This window comes from Suricata suricatta, chromosome 16 (genome assembly GCF_006229205.1).
Source record: "Suricata suricatta isolate VVHF042 chromosome 16, meerkat_22Aug2017_6uvM2_HiC, whole genome shotgun sequence".
NCBI lineage: Eukaryota > Metazoa > Chordata > Mammalia > Carnivora > Herpestidae > Suricata > Suricata suricatta.
The window spans coordinates 5690610-5716134 of record NC_043715.1 but is presented as its reverse complement, the minus strand read 5'-3'; the positions used below and the strand labels follow the sequence as shown (position 1 = coordinate 5716134).

Below are 25525 nucleotides of genomic sequence, written 5' to 3'. Positions count from 1 at the left end.
TGAGCATCCTTTCATTGTTAGTTCAAATGATAGTTTTCCTGCCCAGTCAAGTAACATGTTAAGAACAGGAGGGAAGCTGGGTCTCTGCTGTATCAAGATTTCTCTTTTCCCCTGGCTCGTTTGATCCATCATTTGCCTTCTATCTCTAGAGTACACACCTGGACCACAGTTAGCATTTGATAGCAACCACGGGCCCATAGTTTCAGAGATGTTCAGCGACCCAAGGCTGCAGCTGAAACAAGAAACAAACACACCAGAAAAGATAGATCTGCCTTGGTTAATGAAGATCACAGATGGAAATACTTTTTTTTTCTTTCCTGTGGACATGGTGGGATTTTAGAACTGATGCTATTAATCAATCTGTCCTGAAACAGAAACAGTTCAAATATGTAATATAGAGTATCAGTGGAATAGAAAACAAACCTTTAACTAAGCCTGATTTTTTTTGAAGTTGGAAAATGTTGCCAGCCTGTTTTTTATGTAATTGAAAATGTTTAGAAGCTTTCCTGAAGAGTTGATTAATATATCAAAATCAAAAAAAGGCAATTTTGAGTCTAATTTTGTTTGTTTACTGTGTAATACAGGATTCTTGGCTTTGAAATTCTGCCATGCAGGGTGAAAAATGACTGTCAGTGTGAAACAAAGTAGTCTATTGAAAAGAACATTGTATCTAATAGAGAACAGCTGATGCCAGCCCAGTGCATGCTCTCTGGAATTACAATATCTCAATCAGTCTGATTGGTGTCTGTGGATAAAGGAGAGTCCCGATTTGGCCAACGGTGGCAAAGTGTGGGGGAGGGAGGTAGTCTCCTCCCCCCTCCCACCTCTTGTTGCAAGAATCCCCAGTATGGGTGGTTGGTGGGGAGGCACTCTGGTCTAGGCTGGAGGAATTAAGATAGTTTGGGACCTTGATAAGCTGCACTAACTGCAGTATCCCCCAAAGGCAGAGGTGATATTGTGAGGGATGGGTTGCACAGTTTCTGTAGGGGGGCTGCGATTTTACTCTGGTCCCAGAAGCTTTTCTGAGGGCTTCCTGATGTTCTGAATCTGAAAGAACTAAAATAGGGCAGCTGTATTTTGGTACTAAGCTTTTGGAGGAAGAGGCTATGGTTCAAGAAAACTGCTAGAAAAATAATGAGTGAACTCAAAACAGGAGTACCCCAAGAGACAAAAATGCCTGTCCCAGAGTGATTTTACATCTTGCCTTTCCTGGTTCCTTGGGGTCACCACCTCCTTTTCTAAGCACTCACACATCGTCTGTCTCAGCAAGAATGTTGCCGTTTCACAATCAAGCTTGCACATCTGTAGATGACAGAGTAACACTTTTCTCTCCCCATGTTGAGAAACTGGGATACTATTTTTCTAGCCCCATTGCCCCAATACCTATTCTATTCTCTATGATGTCTTAAGGATTACTGACAGGGCCTCTTAGATTGCATCTGCAAAGTCTCTCCCACATTCTGGGATGCAATTTGTTTAGGCCTGGAGACTTGAGCTCATTTAAAACAGCAAGATGGTCTCCTGCTATCAGTTTACTTATCGCATACCTCAGTTCCTTCTAAACTACATTTATTCAGCCCTGCTGAGCTTAAAGATCATTCTCCTCGATACCAAAGATGGAAATACAACAGAAGTTGTGATCTATGGCTTCCTTTTTGTTGTTTGTTAATGTTGTATCATCTGTCCCAAGCAGTGAGTGTGTTTTTTAGGTTCATCTCTTTTACTTTGATGGTAGCTGATAAGGGGTGTGTGTGCCTCCAAGTTTGTGGATGAAAGCCTTCAGCATATTTCACATAAGCGTCTTTCACAAGAGTGCACTGAGGGACTAACCCTCCCATCCTGTTCTTTCTGCTTAATACTCACATGCGCATGTTTCTCTTGTTTAGTGTGCAGCTGTGGGGGAGGGCTCTGGACTCACAACCCAGGGTGAGTCCTGCCTGTTGCACTCACTATGGCAGTGAGACCATGGACAGGGCAGTTAGCCTCTCCGCATCTGAGTTGCCTTGTCTGTAAAGTGGAGATAGTAATGCTTCCTGGTAGAATTTGAGCATAAATGATTTAATACACATAACGGGCTGAGAATAGTGTCTGGAACATTGTAAGTGCTTATTGCCCCTTCACCATCATCATTTGTAATGTATTTCTATCATCTTTCAAATATATTTTAAAAATTCTGATCTAATCAGAACACTTCCTCATGAGCCACAGTTTGTCCTATGGTTAGGACACATTCAGTCCAGTTGCGTATGTTGTATCTCTTGGTGTACCCTATGTCAAACAGTGAGACTTGGTGGAAAAAATGATGATGTGAGGCTCTCAAAGACCATGAATCAACAAAGAAAGACAATTACATTTAGTGTACTTATGGCAGAAGCAAAGCAAATAGATGAATTTTTATAAAGACTCTGATTTGAGTCTGGTTTGAAGTAAAAGAGGACTTTCTTCTCAATCAGAGAATCCAAGTAACCAGTGCACCCATTTCCAAGGCTTCTGGCTCAGTTTGAATGATAAAGGAAGACTCATCACAGATGAGGCCAAACAAATCTGTAATACCTCATGGGAATTGTAAAATATTACTTCATAGCAGTATGAAAAGGTAAATTTGCAATCACCAAGGGAACCCTGAGCCTCTCTGATCTTTGGACCATATTAGGGCTTTTGGAATCCTTGATACATTTTGGTTGGTTGCTAAATGGGAGAATTCTTCCTCCTCCTGCCTTTATGTTTTCATAACGGATTTCCTTTGGCACAACAACCATCATCTTATTGGCCTTCTCTGATTGGAGAAAGAACTAACATACTGAGACTTTCCTTCCTTGGAGCCCTCCTTTCAACAGGATACTGATTTGTGGTGGAAACTTACAGAAGCAGCTCCTGCTTGGGTGGGGAAAGTGTTACAGTAGTGTAGTGATTCCTGTGATTGGTAGGTCAGTTTGCCAAATCGAGAAGCAGTATTAGCGAGTCTGTTTGTGCCCAGAACTCAAGCCAAATTCTCTAATTAGTTTTTTCAGTAATAATAATAAAGCTGATGCTTTCATTTCTGTTTGTCTCCCGTGTCTTGTTCCTCAGTAGATTCTTAACTTAAGAAGAGGTGAGAGGGATATTTATTGATTCTTTCATACCTCAAACAATGCAAACAATAAGAGTAAAGGTAAGCAATATTCCTCAGCTCCTTTCTTTACATGTACCCAAGAGGTGAACCAAGACAATCTTTAAGTAACCTGTACAAAAATTAGCTGATTGACGCCCCCCCCCCCACTTGGGAAAATCTGCCCTTATTTCTGTCTTTCATCAGGGTCAAACAAATAAATAAATATGGAAACTCAGATGATGGAAAAGGAGCTATTGGTATCAAGTAGGTGGAGAGAAAAGCTAAATTGAGTTGACTGGAAAATAACTCTCAGGATTGGAGTGCGCCTTCTGTTATTCAGAATAGAAGTAGCGGAGTGTCACTGTCCTGGGGCCAGTGGGAGGTATGAGCAAGATCAAGAGCACAGGTCATGTGGGTGCCAAGAAGCTAGGATGAAAAATTTCTTAAAACTATTGTCTTGTACAACAATGCATGAAGTGCCTAGATACATTTTCAGCTCCCCCTTAACAACTGCATACCACATTTTATTCTTGCTGCACTAGAGAGAGTTATGGAGTCAACTAGAGGGTAGAAAGAAAATGTGGCCTGGCTGTACAGGAGATGGGATATAGGTATAGATACTGAGAACCCCAAAAGTAGGACCAGATTTAAAGACTGGTTAGTGAGTACAGTGGGAACAGATCGGCCAGAAGAGAAGATGTGCTAGGCAGGACCTTCCAGGAGCAGAATTAAATGAGCAGAGGAGAAATTAGAGTTCTCAAGGTGAAGAGCCAAGGAGAACTCTGGTGAACCACAAAGTTAATGCCAGGAAAGCTTGAAGACAGTATGTATTCTTTGGGATTCAGATGGAAGATTGGTTTTCCAAGCGACCAAATACCAGAGTGGATACTACATCCAAAATTTAATGAAATATTTACTGATCAATTGCTCTGTGCCTGTCACAGTACTGGGCAATATGACATACTCTTTTTTTTTTTTTTAACTCACTTTTTTTTTTTTTTGAGAGAGAGAGAGAGAGAGAGAGAGAGAGAGAGAGAGAATGAGAATCCCAAGCAGCCTCTGTGCAGCCAGCACTGAGCCTGATATGGAGCTTGATCACATGAACCATGAGATCATGACCTGAGCTGAAATCAAGAGTCAGAGGCCTAACCAACTGAGCCACCCAGGTGCCCTCAGGTACTTTTTGTAGGTTATCACTTTGCCTGGAGTTTAAGTATGAAGAAAAAATGAAAATGGGCCTTAGCAAGGTCACCAGGTAGAAAATGTCCCTTGGTGCCTGTTCCTTGATGTCCAAGGAGGGAGCAATAAAAAGTGGCGTTAAGAGGGGCCCCAGGTGAATGGAGAGTCTCTGGATGCTGAGGCAATGGCGAGGGTAGGGGGCAGCATGCTGCCGAGTCCAGAAGAAAAGAATAATGCTGCATAGGAAAGTGGACCCTGTGCATAGCCAGAGAAGAAAAAAAAAGACAATTTAGTTTTATATGTTACATTTTAATAATAGTCATTTGTAACTGCATAATGAAATTTGTGAACAAAAGTTCATTTCCAGAAGAATAATCTCTGACTGATATGCAATGCCTCAGTGGGATTTGGCCAGGTTTTAATTTTAGCTTGAATAAATAATGTAAGATACTAGGCTGGATGAGATAAAAGGAAATCTCCGTACTTTCATCTCTCCATGATGGAAATAATAACTACTTTATTTCAAAACAAGTTTCCAATTAGTTTCTGTGAAATATTATTATCCCCTTTTTCCAGATACTGTAGCTCATTTTGAAACTTAATTTTGATAATATATAAACATTTTTTAAACTTACTCTACAGGAATGACAGTTATATTTGGAGAGAGGAACGCTGTTGGACTATAACTATATTATTTGGGACTGTTCTAAATAATAGTAAAAATAATAAAAGAGAATTAGTCAAAATGTAATCTCTTTCATGACTATTCATGACCTGGCATGGATTTATCTTTAAACTATTTCCTTTAAAGTTGTTCAGCGGACTTTTTTCTTCAAGACTAGGAATGCGTCACTTAAGGTTATATACTCTCTTGTCCCCAGTTGAAGAGCTGGCATTATTTACGTAATTAATGAGCTCATTCAGTAAGCACTTGAGTACTAACTGTGTTGCAGACACTGGGCCAGGTGCTGGGGCTTGTGTAGTGAATCAGGTAAATATGACATTTGCCTTTGGGGTGCTTAGTCTAGGGGTGCCTGAGAAATTCCCAGGACACTGGAGGAGAGGTCTTACAGAAATAAAGATCCACATTTTAATTTGTATTTTAGGTCAGGACATGACCTTTATCAATGAATCATTCCAGATGGAGAAACTGAGGCACATATTATTTGGGCTCAACCTATTAGTAATAAAGTGGTGATTTCAGTCGAAAAGTTGGCCCCCTGATGAGGTTTTCACTCCCCAGGCCCCGTAAGCTCACTTTCCTACAATTGCGGTATATGTTCACTCTGTTCTCCTTCCCTCAATGCAGAAAGGCAGACTGGTGATACTATTTTTCAGATGAAGAAAACAAGGCAGGGGGAGTTTTAGGCCACTTATCACTTTTATGGAGGAGCCAGAATCACAACTCCTACCCTCTGAGTTTCCAGGCCGTTGCCTAGCTACCAAACCTCCCTGCCTCTTCCACTGCACAGCGGCCGAGCAGGCGCTTAATAATCATAATTGATGGTGCTGGCTGAAAGGGAGAGCTCAGAGTTTGTTTTCACATGCCAGTGAATTTTATTCTTCTTGTGGTCAATAACCTATACCCATTTGTTTTAGATAGCATCCCTGTCTTAGTCCACAATGAAGCTTTCTTATCTGATGATTTCTCTTTTCTCTCTTCCTCAACTATCCTTTCTGGGGGAATCCAGTTGCTGTTTACAGGTATCACACATTTTAAAGAAATATTTGTCTTTAAAAAAAAACAATGTCTGGCTTCCCACTGAAGAGTCTCACTATTAGCGGTTTTAAGAAATAGAATGCAGTTCAGTGAAAGTTGAATAAATTCCACCAGAAAGTAATACTTCTTAAAGTATGAGCCCCATTAATTATTTAACTATGTTAAAAATATTTGAGCACCTGTTTGTTCCAGATACTAGTGGGAATAAAAAGATAACTTTGTTTATCCTTTCAGTGGTGATTTGTTGAGTGACTGCTATGTGCCGAATACCACGCTCATGGTGGGTATTCTGTACTTTTCCTTATGTTGCAGATAGTCTGGGGCTGGGGGGTCAGGCAGTCTGAAATGATCACACAAGTAGACAATTGCAGCTTTCACATGTGCCTCAAAGAAGAAGCACCTGATGCTGGCAGTGCCCATTATGGTGGTTTAACAGTAAGGGAAAAGTGACGCTTGAGTTGAGTTGTGATGAATAAGTAGAGGGAACTAGACAAATAGGAAAGGAAAGAGCATTCCAGGCAGAGGAAACATGTTCAAAGGCCCTGTGGTGGGTAAGAACATGTGCAGTCCAGGAGCTATATGATTAGCATGGTTTGAGTGAAATAAGAAGTTGAGAGGAAGCTGGAAAGGCATGTAGAGGCCAGACCGTGCATGGTATCAGATGCTTGTACTGTTTACCTCATGGCCTCAGTCTGCTTTAAGCCAAGTCTATGTGGATAGGAGGTGCCATAGCAGCTCCCACCAGTTCTGTGCTGACCTCATTCCAAGTGTGCCTGGGCTTTGTCTGTCCCCCAGGTCTATGTCCCTGATAGGAGACCACTGGTGATCACATGTGAGCAACTCACAAATGCCAAGGAGTTGGCAACCCCCGGCCATTGGTGGATGAAAGTCTGCAGGTGAATGCTTCTCCCCTTTGTCTCCGAAGGACAATTCTGAAATGCATTCATTCCCCACACTCCCTCACAAGTTCCCATTGGGTTAATCACAGCTTCTCCCAGTGGTGGTCAGCTTGCTCATTCATTTCCTCTCTTTCCCTAATCCATGACTCTTGTTCCTTGGGGTCGCTTCCCAAATGAAAAAGCACAGGCAAGCTTCCGTGCTCTGCTGTTTGGGGGGAAGCCAGAGAGAGATACCATGTGAAGGAGCTTGGAATTTTGTCTTTGTCTCAAAAGTCGTGGAAAATGATTGTTTTACACAGGGTGGTGAATTAGCACTTTCGCACTTCGAAGAGAGCATTTTGGTTGCAGTGTGGAAAATGGATTGGAGGAAGACCAGGTTAGGTGAGGTAGGTTCATGAGCTGTAATAGTCTAGGCAAACATAGTTGGAGCAATAAAGATGGAGAGAAATAGATCTGGAAAATATTTAGGGCCCCTGATTGACAGGACTTGATGACAGATTGGCTATGGCAAGTGAGGGAGAAGAAGGTATTTGGAATGACTCCTAGGTGTCTGACTTTCTTAACAGAATGGTTGGTGATGTTCTTCACTGAGATGGGAGACTCTGGAAGGTCCAGTGTAGGGGAGAGAGTATCAGTTAAGGTTTTCTATGAACCTTATAGAAACTAGCTTAAACAAAAAGGGATTAGTTGACTAACAGAAATGGAAAAAAAAAGTAAACTGGCTTTAGGCAGGACTTGCTTAGGGACCAAACAATGTGACGAGAATCAGTCTCTCGGGTCTGCTTCTCATGGCTTGGGTACCTTTGGCTGCTTAAGGAAGCAAGACGACTACATTCTCATACCACCGAGTACAGGAATCGGGTTTTTCTCTCCAGGAGCCCAGCTGAAGCATGATGGTGACTCATTTGCTCTGATTGGATTATATGCCCACAGGCCAAGAGCCCCTGTTTAGGGGGAGGGGGCATGTGGGTTGGTTTAATCACTGCCTACCCCTGGAGGGTGGGGTCAGTCTCATGGAGACTAGATTAGCCCAGAGTGGGAGGGATGAAGTCCTTGAAGGAAATTGGGATATTCCTGCCATTCAGAAGGGGAAGATTGATGCTGAGAAAGTGACCAAAAGTTCTCAACACCATGGAGAAGATTCCTGAGTTTTGTTCTGAACATGTGTTTGAGGTACCTTCAAAGGTGCTCAAAGGACAATAGATGCATCACTTAGTTCAGAGGAGAGTTCTGGGCTGGATATACTTTGGGAATAATTTGCATAAAACTAGTCCTGAAACTGAGGGAATGGATAAAATTAACTAGGAGAGGAATAAATACTGAGAAGGAAAGAGGAGCAAGGACCATAGATCAAGGGTTCAAGCATTCCAATATTGAGTTGGAATTCTCCTTGGTTAAGGGGAAATTAATCTGAAAATAAAAGAAGGAATAAACAAAGAGGTAGGGAGAAGTCTTGGAGGACTGACCGACTTAAACTATAAATGGGACACACAATAGCTGCCTCCTTGGAATTCACAGTCCAGTAACCAGACTTGAGTTCAAAACTGATAGAGAACTTCAATCTCCACAAGCTAACTGCTGTGTTAGAAGCGTGAACCCGCAGCACATCCCGTGTGGGGCAGAGATCCCCTTTGGCGGGCAAAGATCACCCGTTGATGAGAAGATCTTAAAAGATGAACAAGATTTTGCCATTTGGAGAAGGAAAAAGCTCAGGTCCACGTTCAGCTTACATAGAAGAATCAGGAAGGAATCAGAAGTAAGGGATAACAACGTAAGCCACAAGGACTTTAGGAAATCGGCAAGGACCTAGTGAGGATATGTTGGCTAAGGAGGAAAAGCCGACGGTATCATTTGGTCATGTTTGGGATGGCTATTTATCTGAGGGATCGTATCACTCCATCACTTCAAAAACCAACTTGACTTGCCTTTATCCTAGATTGGCTGTTTGGTTGACATGTTAGTTTTGTTTGTTTGTTTGCTTGTTTGGCATTAGAAGGACTCTAAATCTAAAAGGTTTTTATAGTGGATTTTGACTAATTGCTTTCTATTACTTCCAAATTGAAGACAGGAATAAATGATTACATTTCAACAAAGGCAATTTCAGTTAGACATTAGGAAGTATTTTCTTATCAGTGACATTTATTTTACTTGTCTGCATCAGCTTTACAATTTATAGACTCAGTCAGACAATGATAATAACAGCCAAAGAAAGGAAGCCATACAATAAACAAGCAAACAAACAGAAAACCAAATTAGTAAAATCGTTAGGTTTACTGGAGATGGGAGAGTTAAGGAAATTACAGCTGGAGCAATAACCATAACATTTCCAACTAGCTAAGGCATGTTTCTGAAGGAATTATGATTTAAGGATCTGATTAGCCAGAAGGGCTTGGGGATCGGGCACCCTTTCCAGGCATTCCAGGCAGAGGATAACTGTAACAGGGCACAATAATGGCTCCTTGACATGTCCACATCCTTGTTCCTAGAACCTGTGAATATATTACATTACATGGCAAGGAAGAATTCAGTTGCAGATGAAATTCAGCATTGTTAATCAGCTGACTTCTAAGAGAGGGAGGTTGTCCTGCATTATCCTGGTGGATCTTACTTTAAATCATAAGGGTCCTTTAAAGTAGAGGAAGGCAGAAGACGAAATCAGAGAAAGATCTGAAGATGCTTTGCTGCTGGTTTTGAAGTTGGAGGTAGGGGCCATGAACCAAGGAATGCAGGCGGCCTCTAGAAGCTGGAAAAAGGCAAGGAAGCAGATTCTTCCCTGGAGCCTCCAGAAAGGAAGGATCTAACTCTGCTGACATCTTGCCCCATAAGAACCCAGTAAAAGTCATTTTGGGTTTCTGAGCTGCAGAACTATAAGATAATAAGCTTGTGCATTTTTAAAATTTTGATTTTAAAGCTTTTTATTTGCATATGAAAAAACTGTGCATTGCAAGAATTGTAATGATTTGAACAACAACAACAAAAAAATGACACTCCGATTAAACTGCATTTTACAGCCTGCAGGACACCTTGGGCTGGCTTGGTTTTCACTAGCAATTTCTCTGCCAGCCCTCCCAACTTCCTTCACCAACATGCAAGTTCTTTTCCTTCCTTGCCAGCCAGAAGGTCTGATGGGAGAGGCAGGTGTGGCCTTCCTTATCAGTAGTTCTTTGACTTGCAAAGGGGGCAGCACATTCATTTAAGCTGGATCCAACTTCTTGGCATCTTACAAAGTTAAACAGCTCAAAGAAATCAAATAAGAAGACAATGCTTGTGGAATGGACAGTACATATTGGCGCGCATGCCTCATTACGATTCGCCTACTTGCTGTTCCCGATCAGTCGTTTCTTCTGAAGGCAGTGGATTTTTCTCTTGTGTTTCTATCTTCTTCCCTTTTGATGTATCGAATTTCCCAGGACCAGCCATATGCGCTCTGTCAGACGTGGCTGCAGAGAAAACGGAGTGAGGCGTGTGAGCTAGTGAAGCCCGATCTGCGCATTGGCCGCTGAGTCTGACTTTGCATGGTTTTAAGTCAAGTGACTGAGATAGTCTAAAGGATGAAAGACAGTCCCTTTGTTTCTGGGACAGACAGACGCCAGTTGGAAATAGGGGAGGCCATGCCCTCAAGATGTTGTCATTACCTCTTTTAGATAAAATTTTAAAACATTTTTAATTTGGGACAATTTCAGACTTTTAGAAACTTCTGGAAAAGTTACAAAAATAGTGCAAAGAATGCTTGTGTATCCTTCACATAAATTACCTAAATTATAATAAATTTAATATATTTGCTTTGTCATTTTCTATCTACATAAATATATATAAAACATATAAATACAACATACACTACATATAGTAAATATTCTCTCTAATATTTCACTCTTTATGTGCATGTTTTATATTATGTATTATATATAATTATCTCTTCGAACTGTTTTAGAGTAAATTCAAGACATGGTGTCCCCTTTCTTCCCCAAATACTTCATTGTGTGATTCTTAAAACACATAACCATTGTTCCAGTGATAAAAAGCAATAAATTAAAAATGACACAACACTTCTAGGTTATGTAAAAGTCTATTTAAGTGTTGCCAATTGGCCCCATTCATTTCCTTTACAGCAAAGAGAATTTTTTTTTTTTTTTTTGGATCCAGGATCTAACCCAGGATCACATATTGCATTTGGACCTCATATCATTTGTCTTCTTTAATCTGGAGCAGTAATGCAGGCTTTTTCTGTTTTTCATGATCTCCACATTTTTAAAGAGTACAGAGCAGTCATTTTGTAGACTGTCCCTCAGGGTGGGGTTAATGCTCTTGTGTGATTAAGATTCAGGTTAGGCATTTTTGGCAGGAGTCCTCAGCATTGGTGCTGTGTCTTCCTCTGTGCATTGTATCAGGAGTTACTTACTTGCTCAAGGTAATGTTTGCCAGCTTGCTTCATGGTAAAGTTACTATCAGTCTCTTTGTATTTAATAAGTGTCTTGTGGGGATATATTTTAAGACGATACAAGTATGTTGTTTCCCATTAGTACTTTCACTCACTACTTCAGCATCTATGATTCTTGTCTGAAACAAGTAATTCTTTGGTGGCTGCCATTTAGAGATTTTCCAATTATTTAATTATTTAAACTTTAAATCTGTGACTCTAAGAGGTGGGATTTTTAAAACATAACCCCAATACCTCATCTCATCTAAAACCAAATTAACAATAATTCATTAATTTCCCAATTATAGCTTTTTATTTTGAGATAATTTTAGACTTATAGAAGGATTTCAAAACCAGTGTAGAAGGTTACTATATGCCAGTTATTTTATGTTAAATTCATAGATCACATTGGGAAGAATTGACAATTTAATAATACTGAGACTTCCAGTCTATAAATGTGATTATTTGGATTGGAACAATTTCTTTTATATATATATATATATATATATATATATATATATATATATATATGTATGTGTATATATATAAAACAGAATTTGTTATATGTGTGTGTGTGTATGAATGACATGTAGAACTAAATTTCATTTTTGGAGTGCTACTATAAATGGTATTTAAAAAATTTTTGAATTCTAATTTGTCACTGCCAGTGTGCAGAATTGACTTTGTATCCTGCAAAGGTGCCAAACTCATATACTAGCTCTAAGAGATATTTCTGGTATATATTTTGGGATTTTCTATACAATCATGTCATATGTGAATAGAGACCAATTTCTTTCTTCCTCTCCAATTTATAAGCCTTTGATTTTCTTTTGTGGTTTTATTGTGCTGGCTAGAATGCCCCCAGTGGGATGTATTCAGCATGGTATTGAATAGGAATGGTGAGCGAGGACATTCCTGGCTTGATCTCGATGGGAAAGCATTGAGTTTTGGGCCAGTTGGTTACCCTGAGACCTCATTTTTCAATGAGTGTGAAAAAAAATCTTGAATTTGCATATTTGCAGTTTCTGGCCTAAAAATTTTTTTTAAAATTTATTTATTTTGGGAGAGAGAAAGAGAGAAAGAGAGAGAGAGGCAGAGAGAGGGAGAGGGAGAGAGAGAGAGGGAGAGAGAGAGAATCCCAAGCAGGCTTCACACTATGAGCAGAGCCCTACATGGGGCTTAGACTCATAAACCTCAAGATCACGACCTGAGCTAAAATCAAAAATCAGATGCTCAACTGACTGAGCCACCCAGCCACCCCTGGCTTTTTCTTCTTTCGTTGTGCTAAGTGGGGGAATGATGCTCAGTCTAACTCTCTATATCCCTGAATGGAAACTGGAGGCTCCACACCTTTTTCCTCACAATTGTTTGTTTGAGTCAGAATCCAAATAAGGTTTATATAACCTAATATTGATATGTCCTGTAAGTCTCTTTTGATGTATATTTTGTTCTTATTTTTCTGTATTTTTGTTTCTCCTTGCTTTTTTCCCCCTGTTATTGTTGTCGAAGACACTGGGTTTTCTATTTTATAATGTTTCCCATAATGTGTGTGTGTGTGTGTGTGTGTGTGTGTGTGTGTGTGTGTGTGTGAGTGATTTATCAGCTAGTGATGTTAGGTGCCCATCTCTATACATCAGGGCTTTTAAAATGCCTTTCTTTTATTGTAATGAAGAGTATAGTAAACATTTGTAATAAAGATGAAGAAATAAGGCCCAGAGAGTTAAGTGACTTTCAAAGTCAGCATGTCCAGTTAGTAAAAGTTGGAGCCTGGAACCTGTGTTTTAGGAATGCAAGCCCTCTATGCTTTCTATAAGCATACTGCCTTTCCAGACATTGCATTATTAAGCAATAGGAAGATCATTTTTCCATCTCTAGGTACATGAGACATATTTGTCTCTTTTAGGAAGATTGAATTCTCTTTTGCTTCGAGGTATAGGACCATACCAAATGATTATTCAAAAAAAATTTCCCCCCCAAGTTCTGGGTTACATTCCTTTTTATGGATACAATTAATTTTTTTGTCATGCTAATTCTAATGTCTGGAATGGTGTCTAAACTCTACTCTGAATCCTGAGCACATTTGGGCTTCTGCTTACTACTCCAATGCAGAAGAAAAGACAACAAAAATGAACAGATGTAGAGTAAGTACCACAAAACTGTTTCTTTTTTATACTGCATTCAAGACTTGCTGCTAAAATTTCTCCCCCACTTGGAAAGAGAGAGCGGGAGTAAGAAGAGAGAGAAGGGATAATGTTACAGTTGCTTTTTATCTACCACCTAAATTTTTCATGAGTTTGTATCTAAGGTGATATAGCATCTCTCTTGGGGGGCAGGCAATTCAATGAATTATTAGTGTTTTGTGGAGACAATTGAAGAAAATGACATTTTTAACTCTATAAAAATAGATTTATCATGTTCAAATCAACCAATGACAGACATCTATCTTAACCTGAGCATTAACTTCTCAACACAAGTGGATGTACTCAGATACCCATCATATATTATCAGATGCATGACTGTGATGTTCCTGAGCTTGTTTTCCAAAAAAGGACATGAACTTCCCATCCTGTAAGTATTTTCTGAAATCACAATAATTTATTAAATCTATAATAATAAGCATTATTATTGAAACAACTTTCAATCTATTTCAAATCCAGTTTTTGAATTAAAGAAGGATGAACTTGGTTTTACCCTATTCTGGGAATTCCTAAGCAGAGGGAAGGCTCTACTTTCCCTGCTTTCTCCTACATAGACTCAGAAACTCTTAGGTGTGAAGGGGCTTTTTGGCCTGTATTAAACGTTTTGCTCTGTGTTGGGGCAAATGGAGGTATTGGGATCATGTTGGACATAGAATACCATGGAGCAAAAACCTGAAGAACCTACCTAACTTTGGAAACAGTGTCAAGAGCTCAGTGCAAGGACCAGAGTGAACAGATATAAAAGTAGGAATTAAATTTAGATCCCTACAACTTTTGGAATATTAAGGTAGTATGGAGTTGTGATTATCTGGCCCAATCCATTTTGGTGAGGTGACTTACCAAAGTCACAAAATTCTACTGGCCAAAGAGATGTTGAAGTTTTGTCCTCTTGGGCTGTACCTTGAACTTCTCTTCTTCTCTTCCTTCAGCATCTGAATTCAGAAAACCTGGGCCTGTGGTCTGGCTCTCTTGTTAACAGCATCTGTGATCCTGTGCAAATTACTTAGTCACTGAAGTTCATTTTCCCCATCTGAAAACTGGATAATGATACCTTTCAGGCTGTAGTTTATTAAATGGGTTTGGAGGCCCTTTGTAGAAGTAAAGCACATGGAGAACTTAGTAGAGCTGAGTCTAGTTGGATCCACTCACATTCCTTAGGAAATTTCATGGTAGATCTAGACTTCTTCCCAAATATGGTGGGTGTGAATCCAAAGCCCATTAACATGGTGGGCTTAGTGCATTAAAATGTCATGCACTAAGATGTGGTAAGGTGACCATAACCTCAGTAACATCATCTCCAAGGACCCACTTATAGTCTGGTAGGAGTCTGACTCTTGGGAGTTGCTGTAAGGATTATGTGGGCATCCTTTAGCATCTTCTTTCTGCTGTGAAAAAATATATAGTTAATAGATTTCACTACTGTCCATAGGAGTGTTCACCAGGGATCTTCGGAAAGAGTAATCTTCACATTTAGAAGTATTTTCTCATTACAGGTAATAGGATGATGAGGTGAAAAATAGTCTTGGCTACTTACAGTTCTAAAAAGCCTTCAGACTGAATAATGTTTGGTGAATTAGATAGACATAATGGCAGCAAAGAAATAACTCATTCACTGCAAGGTCCACTTAGTTATTTAATCACTTTTACTGCCATACAAATATGCATTCCCATGCAAAGTGGTGAAAAAGTTAGTAATGGCATAAAATGCAGTCGTATAACAACAGTTCTCTTCTATAAAGGGAGAGCTTCAATCTGGACAGTTTTGTGATTGAGCCAAAACTCCTTGTGGCATGGACATTGTAGAGGAGCAGTGACTGGAATCCCTCACTTTGTCCCTAGATTATTATACACTGTAGGACAGAGAGGCATAAAATTGGCGAGTTAGACCTGGATTCCGTTTGTGCTGAAATGAGATCATTAGTAGGAAAATACTTTGGGAGAATCCTGGCAGAATCTGGAGTTACTATTACCTTAAATTTTTAGATAATATAGGCCAAGGAAGGGAATGGACACTATTAGCCACATATTCTGAAAATATTACCCAAAAAACCAGTGCTAGACTTATGACAGGCATCAAAATGCCCCATTTGGATTCTAGTGTCAAAAAGCACATTTGCCAAATTGTGTTACAGATGCCAAGTGTGCAGGAACTCAGTGATGTGGGACAGCCAGTGCAGAGAGGAGCAATTAGACGGAGCCAAACGAAGATCTTGAAGAACGGGAGGAAGTTAAGTGGGGAGCAGGAAGGCCCATTCAAGGCCCGTTTGTGCTCCAAGAAAGTAGTCAAGGATAGTGGCTGGAAATGTGTCGATGGCCAATCCTAGAGTCGTACTCTTGCTCTTCTTCTGGCTCCCCAAAGAGATTTTAACAATGAGTCAATTTGAGGATCTTGCTCAAAGATGAGCACAAGTATAGTTGTGACACAGAAGATGACAGCAGTGTATGGTGAAACTTTTCTCCCCTCTCAGGCTCATTAAACTGTAAAGCAAGTCTTCTCTCTGTTAAGAGAGCTGCAGTAATTGCCGCCATCCTCCTGGCTTAGCTCTGCTTCTTATCAAGAGCTGTGACAGGGACACTATCTGTTAGAGCTCTGCTGTCCAAAAGAAACTAATGCAAGTCACGCATGTATGCCACGTGTGCAAGCCACACAGGCAATTTAAATTTTCTAGTAGCCACGTTAAAAAGTAGAAACAAATCTGATGAAGTTATTTTAATATATATTTTATTTGACATCATATATATAATCAATATAAAAAGTTACTAATGAGATGATTTATATTCTTTTTTTTTTCAAAACTAGTCTTCAAAATCTGATGTATATTTTACTTTTTTAGCACATTTCAATTTGGACGAGCCAGATTCTAAGCCACATGTGGCTTTTGACTTCTATATTGGACACCACAGGATTTTCTTCTCCCTTTGAGGAGTGGCTCTGCCTGAGTTCACTGCCTGTATTTGGGGATATATTTCCAAAGTATGTGGTGGGGGGGCATCTGTCCACACCTAATGACACATCCCAAATCAGCTCTATGTGATCTAAAAAGTTAAGATATTTACCAGAAGAATTTGTATGTTGTCATAGACTCTGGGTCTGGAGTTCTCTCTTGTCCAGCAAGAGAGCAGGACTCAGGATTAAAAATGTGAGAGAGGCTAATGTCCTGGAGGACACAAGACCCCCAAATAAGAACCCTTGCTCCCATTTTTATTAGTATCAGAAGGCTAACAAGTATGATGGGTGTGCCTAGATAGACAATGAAATTGTGAACATTAACTCATGGGTGCGGGGAAAGGGGGGTTTTGTAGATATGCAGTGTTAGGGGTTGGGTCAATACAAAACAAGATTCTGGTGCTGGGTGGAAGGTTGTTTACAGCAAACATGAGGCTCCACCTCTGTTTACCTAAAATGGCCTAGCAGACAAGAAAGACAGAGTATGCTACCTCAGGGTCAACAAAGCATCTTTCTTTTTCTAAATAGCTCCTCTCTGGGCAACTTCGGTCTATAGCCCTATTTACCTGTTTACCTAATTTGGTCCTTCCTTCCTGTGAAAGCAGCTTTCTGCTATTGTCCTATACCTTTGTTCTCTACTGGGGGCCTTTGCTCCGTTTACCAAATCTTGTTTACTCAAGCTTGGGTGCGTTCATCTATGGCTTTCTAATTCTGTATGCCTTGTTAACCCATCAGTGCAGGCTCAGGGAGTTCCTAAGCTTATTCCCCACAGTATGTATGTTAATTTTCTTAATTTTGAACAGGAAAAAAAATCACAAAAGAAACATTTGGTAATCTACCACCTTCACAATATAAAACTTATGGGTAATGAAAAAGTCAAAATTATTATTAAAAGAAGGAACTCAATAGATTGAAGGAGGTATTTGCATTTATTATGAGGCAGGATTTAATGAATACATAAACCATATTAAAAAATCTCATTCACATATAAGGAAGGAATAAAATTAATACCTCATTTGATTTATGAGATATAACGCAATTTATAGAAGAGAAAAAAGAGAAAATGAAAGCATTCAATTTGTTTATTCCTTAAAGAAGTGAAAACCAAACTATCATTAAAACAAGGTAATTTTTTATACTTCCAAGTGAAACAAAAATAATAGTGCCCAGTGCTGATAAAATTATAGTGAAAAGAGCACATTGGTAAAATCCTTTTGAAATGCAATATGACACAATGGATCTAGAACCTTAAAACTATTCCTTTCATCTCACCTATAATTCAATTCCTGGGTTTATATCCTAAGGAAACAGTCTATTAGAAGAAAAGAAAGTATATGTTTCAAAATGTTTATTTCCACTTGTCTATAATAATGGAAAATTGGGGGGTAAGTAAGCAAATGATGCTAGATCACCTTAACCTATAATTATGTAGTCATTAAAGTGGTAATTATGAAGAATACACAGAAAAATGTCCAAGGCATATTAAGTGGAAAAGAAGAACGTAAAATCTCAAAGTACATTTTGGTTATAACAACATGAAAGTATGTCTGTGGATAAAGACCAGAAGGGAGTATATGAAAAAAGAAGAAAAAAACTATGTAAAAGTTGGAGGGATTATGAGTGATTTGGTGTCTCTATTTTACAAATTGCAAGAGATTGGATCAGGATAGAAGGGAAGGACCATATACATCTATCTCTTCTATCCAAAGCTTTATGAAATGTAAGGCATATGAGCAAAGATATTAAATGTATAGTCATCCCTGAAAACATGAAGGAACATGAAATGAATTAAGGTAATCTGTGGACTTTGGTGGTTATGATGTTCAATGTAGGTTCATCCAGGGTAAAAGAACATTCTGGGGAGTGGTGTTGGTGAAAGGACACAGGTCTGGACCAAACTGACTCCATGACAGGCTTCAAGTTTCCCCTCTGACCTTGGAGGCCTGAATGTCGGTTTCTCAGAATCATTAGACAATAAAAGGGCACAGATTGCTCAACCAGGGACCACCCTAGCAACACCCAATCAGAAGCGGCCAGCTAAAATAAAATGCTTAACACTCCTAAGGGCAGGCCTAGAGATAGAAGCCAATAGATAATCACTTATCGCTTAAGGCTAGTTACACCCTATGTGGGGGTCCTTAGCCCACTCTGTAATTGGTTAATTTCAAAGATACTCTAAATGTTGTGATTGGGTCCCGCCAAAAGTAACAAACGCTCTAAACAATGTGTATGGTTAAATTTGCTGCCAATGTTGTTACCCAATAATGATTGGATTACTGTACCTGTGTCTCAATTTCCTGTAACTCCCCCTTCCCAAAACCCCATAAAAACCCTGCTCAGCCCTTGTTCGGGGCTCTCAGCACGGACCCACTGTGCTGGTGAAGTCTGTGAGCCTGAGCTTAGGCCCGGCGAGCTTAAGCCCGTAATAATAAATGCCCTTTGCTTTTGCATGCGTGACTCGGTCTCCCTGGTGGTCTCTGGCTTTTGGGGTGATATTGTGATCTGGGCATAACATTGGTAACAGGGGAGGCTGTGCATGTGTGGAGGCAGGGGCCATATGAGAAATCTGTGTTCCTGCCTCTAAATTTTACCGTAGACCTAAAACCATTATCTATAAGAAAATTTAGTCTTAAAAAAAATGAAGCGCAGCTGTGTATTCAGCCATGGGCCAGTCTCTAGGATGGTGTTGATAGAATGAAGACAGCAAGTCCGATACCCTTTGTGGAAAGACGTGTTCATATACGTACCTAAGTCCATGGAAAGATGATACAAAGGGAGTACAGAAGGGATCGTTCATGTTTTATTTTTATTTTTTTTAAAGGAAATAAATCTTTATTGAGTCTTTCTTTGGCACTATAAGAATCACAGTTTTGATCATATCTTATGTCATCTTACTGTTTGTTTCTCCTGAGGTTTTTTTTTTTCTTTTTTTTCTACTTCTTTTTTTTTAATAGTTTATGTTTTAAATCATGTAATTTTGGATGTGTGAATCTTCTGCAACATGAATATATCCCATGTTAATTATGCAATACAAATTGAAATGAGAAAAGAAATGACAACATTTTTACTAATTTGTTATCTTTTTTTTACTGTTAAGAATATAAAGTAATACTTTCCCATCTATAATGAAAAATGGGAATTTAGAAACCCTGAGGGTGCCTGGATATGTTCCTCCACAAAAGGCATCTTTTGATACTGGCTTACATTTCCAAATAGATCAGGCTGGTTTAGGGGAGCGTGGACTCCGAAGTGGCTTCTTACATCTGTCAGAGACTCCTCACCAGCTCCCCAACCCTGGGCCAGAGCTGAGGGGCCCTCCGTTTACAGGAGCAGGCTGGCAGTTGGCAGCGTTTGCTCAAAGGCAGCCTGACGTCCTAATCAGAGTGCTTTGCCTGTAGCACTGGCATTTCAGAAACAGTGACAACTGAGGAGAAGGCAGCAGATAAGCACCATATCACTGGCCAGAATGGGCCTTCCTATTCCTCAGATTAAATTGAAACATATGCCCAATTGTGAATTTTAAACAGTGTTATCAGAGTGTTTGACAGCTCATCCAGGAATATAGTATGGTTCTATTGAGGAAGCAGAAGCTAGAATCCAAATCTCAAAATTTCCCTTTATACATTGGTAAGGGAGGGGCTATAGGTATAATTTCCATAGACCTGGGATTGGTGTATGTGTGAGTGTGTGCAAGGGCATGCCTACGTGTGTGCATGCACATACATCCATACGTGTACGTGTGTGTGTGTGTGTGTATTACAGCCCCAATCTAAAATATTTTATGTTGTTTTCTTTAGAAAAATATTCCCATGAAAATATTCCTCAAAGATAAAAAAGTTTGGCATGCAAGCCACATTCCCAAGGCAGTGCTGGGCCGGATAGAAGGGTAGTGGGCAGGCATGCTAGAAATAGGGTAGGGTGCACATTCTGATGGCAGTTATGCTGTTTAATGATTTAGAATTTTCTTTCTAACTGTGTATTATCCGTCTATCCATCCACTTAGCAAGGATATTTGTTAAAGAAAAAAGCCACAAAGATATACAGTAAGTAGACTACTGAATATAGAAAGCAGCTTAAGTATCAGATTTTCATGAAATTATTTTTGAAAATGATTCCTTTCCGAGAATCTTCTGAATTTTAATTTTAACACAATTTTTAAATAACTGATGTATTTATGGCCATAATTTTGTGTTCTTGAAAGGAGTAGCTCGTATCATCAAGATGTTGCCAGTTTATACATCCTGTGCAAGATGTGTGGGGCTGAGACAGCTGTCAAAGAAGAGGTGTGTGTGTGTGTGTGTGTGTGTGTGTATGTGTGTGTGTGTGTGGTGTTGTGAGTGTGTGTATGATGTTGTGAGTGTGTGTGGTGTTGTGAGCATGTGTGGTGTGAGTGTGTGCGTGTGTGTGGTGTTGTGAGTGTGTGTGTGTGTGTGTGTGTGTGTGTGTGTGTGTAGTGAGGACAGGAAAGGCCAAGATCAGACGAAGAACCACAGTGAGAGCCCCTATTTTTTCCTTCTCTCCTCTTTTCCACCTTTCTTCCTTTTTTCTCTTTTCCTCACTACTTCTGCCTTCTCTTTTTCCTTCCCCATTTTACTGTCTCTTCCTTTTTCACACCCACTGTTCTTTTCCTTTTCCCTGTCATCTCTTTTGTACACAGGTGTCAGATTTTTTCACTGTTTTATGCTTTAAATTTTTTAAATGTTCATTTATTTTTGTGGAAGAGAGAGAGTGTGCCTGAGTGGGGGAGGGGCAGAGAAGGAGGGAGAGGATCCAAACCAGGTTCCATTTGTCAGTGCGAAACCTAACACAGGGCTGGATCCCAGGAGCCCAGGTGCCTCTAGTGTTTTATGCCCTTAGAAAGCAGATTTAGAAAAAAAATCATGGAAATTACTACAGTACTTCAAGTCAGTGTTGTTCTAGGAATATATTCCAAGTAGCTCTGACAGGTAACATTCTTGAACAATTAGTAAGTTATATCAATAGGAATCATTTTGAGTTTAAAAAAAATACTTTTAATTCAAGAAAAATCATGTTTTTACTAGAATTATCTTTATTTACTTAAATACAAATAAATTCAAACATTATAAGAAAAATGTAGTATTCAATAAAGTCTCATACTCTCTGTTCTCAGTTTATTTTTTTCTTCAAAATATACCTAAATTCAATTGTGCATTAAATTCTTAAAATTTACTTATATATTAGTAGTGCCTTATTTGAGGTTTTGTTGCTTGTTTAAACTAATAAAAAGTATTCCGTGTGAACAGATTTTTAAAACTTTTAAAAATGTTCTTATTTTATTTTTGAGAGAGAGACAGAGTATGAGTGGGGGAGGGGGAGAGAGAGAGAGAGACAGAAACTGAAGCAGACTTCAGTCTCTGAACTGTCAGCGCAGAGCCCGATGTGGGGCTTGAACTCACAGACTGCAAGATCATGACCTGATCTGAAGTCAGATGCCCAACTGACTGAGCCACACAGTTGCCCCAGTGTAAACAGATTAAAAAAATTTTTTTTCAATATTTATTTTTGAGACACAGGAGGAGGGGCAGAGAGAGGAGACACAGAATCTGAAGTAGGGTCCAGGCTGCCAGCTGTCAGTATAGAGACCTACATGGGGCTTGAACTCACGAACTGTGAGATGATGACCAGAGCCAAAGTCAAATGCTAAACCGACTGAGCCACCCAGGTGCCCCTGAACAGATGTTAATTGGCAGCTAGAATGGCCTGTTGCCTAAAATTCAGTAACTTAATGCCAAACCAAAACATTAGAAGGCTATCTAAACTGATCAAAACAAAGATTTCATTATATCTTGTGTTGGCTGCTCTCTCCAAGGAGAATGGTGCCCTGCTGGGTTATATTGGTTGTTCAGGAGAAAGGAAAAACAAATTGATCTCAGATTATTAAATTTTCTGACCTTCAGCTTTTTATGTGAAATGGGGAGAGTAATAGTAATATCTACTTCTTAGATACTCATACTATTGTGAATACAAAATAAGAAACGAGGTATGCAAAAGATGCCACGTAAATATTAGTTATGATTCAGGGCTCAGAAGGGACCGAGGTCATGGTTCTCAAAGGCCATGATTTGTTTCTAATTTATGGTTTGTTTGCAACAGCCATAGATACCCATTGAATTGATGAAACCTTGGTATGTTTATTGAAAATTTTCTGAGAGAATAGTAAGATATTCATTAAAAAATTTAAATGTATATGGTATTCTCTTCAGAGTCCCTGGGACTGTGTTTCTTGAGGAAAGTCTATGCATAATTATTCATCTTTGCATTCCTGTCACAGTATCTGGTTCAAAGTTTATACTGTTAGCAGATAGTTATAGCCTTACTGGATCTAGAACTCCACTTGTGGGAGTGAATGGTGGTCCAGTCCATTATTAAACAGCTAATAATACCTGGGAATTCAGAATACTCAAAATGATTCTTCGTCTTTATACAGGTTTTGGAGTGGCTTACCTTTCATCTTTAGTGTCTATAAACTCCCAGACTTTCAGGGCTTTTAGGTTCTTCATACCTGACTTGTGGGGCTACCTCACATATCCAGTTCTAGATCCTTCTTGTTGCACTTTCTTTCTCTTCTTTCCATTCCTAACCTCTCCACCTCCATTTTCTCCTCTTCCCAGGGATTGATTTCTTTTCCTTGGCCTCTACAGCAGCTTTTCAAGCATCCAGTTCCATTTGGCTCCACTCTAGAATGCGTAGAGGCTGGTAGCGCAATGATGGCAGCTTTCGGTCCCAACAAGTAGACTTTTTATATTGCTAGTGTTGATCTCCTCCTGACACAGCCCCTCTTCTCTATGATGCTTATAGAGTCTCTGTCACATCTTCCATGTTAAGTTGTATTATTGAATCCTGCTTCTTATACCCAAGCTTAACATGGGCCATGCCCTAGAAGGAGGATAAAGTTGGGCTTGGGCTGGAGAGAAGGAAAAGACTATCCCATCACAAATGAATGAGGGTAATAACATTTCAGTACAGAGAATATTCAACAAAGATCTAAAATTTTGTTCCCTGTACACAGACCAGCAGAGCTCATTATTTTCAGTGGAAGCTGAAGTTGCCAGTGCCATTGAGGTTGGAAGAAAGATCTTTTCTGGAACCTGTAAGTAAAGAGAATGAGTTAGAGCAACTGAGAGTGACTTGTGATTGAGAGCAGGCAGAACCCAGGCTCACTGGTCAGTAGTGAGGGGTCAGAGAGCGTTGCCCAGCAGAAGAAATGAAGGGGAGACGCCAGTGCATGGTGCTGATGGCTGGCAGTTGAATCCCCTGATAAAAGTTTTCTTCCTCAAAAGCCTTCCCATGAGCAGCACAAATGGGATCCTCACTCCACCACTGCATGGCTGTGGAACCTTAGGCAAGTCTCTTGAGCTCTCTGAATCTGGATTTCTTAACTGTAAGATGGGGCGACAGTAATTGATAATATCTGCTCTGCCTATTTCATAGGATTGTAGCAAGTATAAAAAAGGACAAAAATGAATGACCCTAAGTGTTAATCAAGTGCTTATTTTAGGTGAACCAACAGGTTTCAGATAGAAAAGGAATTATAAGTCAAAGGCCAGAATTACCACTCATTTGTAGGTCCCCTCACCAATATATGTATTTTTTCCTATGCTGGAAACAGTGTATTTAAAAATAATAATCATTATAAGTTGCTTCAATCCGGAATTGAGCCAGTATGTTTTGTAATTAATATAGATACAAAGCAAAACTAGATCTTTAAAATTTTTTTAACTTAACTTTAACAAATGGATATTATATCACATTCAGGTCTCAGACATTAGCTTGTGATGAAGTATCCTTTTCAGACACTATTATCTATGTCAGTGCTTTTAATAATCTCTTACAAGTGCAGCCAGAGTAGGCTCATCTCTCAGGATGTCTGCCCTCTGCAGGGTGGGCCCCGGCCATTAGTGCTAGGAAGCATGGCTGTGACACAGTCACAGCCTCCCCATTTATTACTGTCCTTGACTGTCAGCATTCTGACAGAGTGGGTTTGTCACTCTATGAGCTGGCTCCTCAACTTCGACATTTAGCCACAGTGCCTTACATTAGTCTTCAGACACCTAGACTCTGTCCTAATTAACAAGGCCACCCACACCCCTTCCCTCTCCTCCCTAGGAGCTTCTCACAAAGACCAACTTTGGAGTGAGGTTAGTGCTAGATTCATAGCTTAAAAACCTGTCTTTTGATTCAGGCTTCTTGTTGTGCAGGGAGGGGCCTTAGCATTAAGAAGATGAAAACAAATCTGTGAGGGAAGCTGAGATCCAGATTGGGTGGGCCCGGGCACAGAGTCAGGGATGAGCAGGAGGCCTGTCAGGGAAAACGGAACAGGAAGGGGAGGAAGTGGAGGAGGTGGTGGTTACAGCAGGGTTTTAGTGGCAGGCAAAGCAGATAAATGCAATTACCCGTAAACTCGTAAAGGTGGCTATTCTCACTGCGGACTTGTGATCCACAAATGGAGGGGTGACCAGGAGACAGGACAGTGTGCTCATTCCATCAGTAGTATGTGACTTGATAAGGCTCCTGAGAGAGGCAAGCTCAAATGGATTGATAGCGAAATAGAATCTTATTAGTAATAAAAGGAACCTGGCCATTATTGAGATGTATGCTTAATGATCAGTTAAACCTTATGATGATGTACTTAATTCTGACTTGGGAGAGGATATTTTGCTAGGGTATGAAAGAATGTATGAATATATCCAATTGCTTATTTCACCTCTTTCCATGTTGCATTCAAGTTGAAGAATACCACTGTGCTCATGTGGAGAAGAAAGGGCTATTTCCTTGGTATGGTTGGGGTTGGATGGAGTCTCTATCCTCAAATAGAAGAACTAAGGCAATCAGAAGCATAAAAATACACTGTCAGTAACAGATAAATACAGATAAAATATAGTTAGCTCTCAACTGTCCGTGTGTGGTTTACAGTTTTTAGGTTTACCTACAGCCAATGTGTGCAGATCGCTCATGGCTCATTACAGGTATGCACAGAACGGAATGCCAAGTTGTTGCCACGTTAGATTAAGCCAAATGCAAAAGATGCAAAATTCATAATGAAAACAACTGGT

General features: G+C 39.7%; 1 long non-coding RNA gene across 1 annotated transcript in view; it reads left to right on the top strand.

The window, feature by feature from the left end:
* Positions 1 to 20468: 20468 nt before the first annotated feature.
* Positions 20469 to 25525, top strand: part of LOC115280318 — a 34151-nt gene continuing 29094 nt past the window's right edge. Inside the window, exons 1-2 of the long non-coding RNA XR_003903737.1 lie at positions 20469 to 20494; positions 23482 to 23562. This is a non-coding gene — a long non-coding RNA (uncharacterized LOC115280318). The remainder of the gene's footprint in view (positions 20495 to 23481; positions 23563 to 25525) is intronic.